Genomic DNA, 1,104 nt, shown 5'->3' with positions numbered 1-1,104 from the left:
TTGCCAAGCAAATGTGGTTTAGGTAATTGTTTAAATTGTGGAATGACCTAGTTTATCCTAGAAATTTGTGGGATTAAAGGAGGTGGGGTAATGGAGAGCACTTAAATTATGAACTTCTGCCAGTATAACATGCTTGTTAGCTATCACAGCAGCAAGTCTTCAAATGTAAGTACCTGGTTAATGGGTGGAAATAGCCACCTAAACACTCAGTGTTGTCAGCATAGAGGAAGGGACTATCATTTTTGTGTGTGTGATTAGCTTTTCGTTTATCTTTTCTTTCAACCCAGACTAGCCAGGTTAACACAGGGATGGGACTCCTGAGGAAGAGAGGGCAGAAGGCAATTTACCTGTGTTAGTTCACTGTGTCCTCAGACCTGCATTCATTCAGGTTAGGCAGTTTTCTCACCAGGATATCAGGAAGGGATGCTGTGTGATGCTGTGTTCTGACGGGGACACTCAGCAAAGGTGGGGTCTGCAGGCCTTGGTGTGGGGTGCTGCTCCCCCCTGAATGTCCCTCAACCTGCTGAGGTGTCCACACCCCACACAGGAGCTCTGCTATGACCACCCGGCATGACCCCCATCCTTCTTGGGCGCTGAGCCTCTGCCCAGCCACCATGGCCCCCAGGCCCCGCCCCACCCAGCTTGGCTCCATCTAGTGGATTTTGGAGTGAGAAGCTCAGGAAGGGAAGGTAACCAGAGGAGAGGGAATGACCAGGAGAGACAGAAGCTGTAGAGGAAATGTTTTCGTCAGATTTTTATCAGCTCAGTTCTATAGCACAAGTTATTTTAAGTTGATCAGAAGATGGGAATATATGTAAATATATATATATACACACACACACACAGACACACACAATATACACATGCACTTATATAATATGACACTACATATTTGTATGCTCTTTTTAATACAAAAGGACAATTATTTAGCATGTGCTATTTGTAGACAAATTCTATGGAAGTGTGGTTTCTGAAGGAGCGTTATTAGTACTGAGACAGAACACAGCATGAAGTCTATTACGGTCTCTGATTCTGTTGGCTTCTCTCTGGACCTTGACTCCAGTGGTCTTATTGACAATGCAAGATTTTTTATATTTGAAGTAT

Source organism: Macaca nemestrina, chromosome 19 (genome assembly GCF_043159975.1).
Source record: "Macaca nemestrina isolate mMacNem1 chromosome 19, mMacNem.hap1, whole genome shotgun sequence".
NCBI classification, from domain to species: Eukaryota; Metazoa; Chordata; class Mammalia; order Primates; family Cercopithecidae; genus Macaca; species Macaca nemestrina.
Note: the sequence above shows the minus strand (reverse complement) of the source record.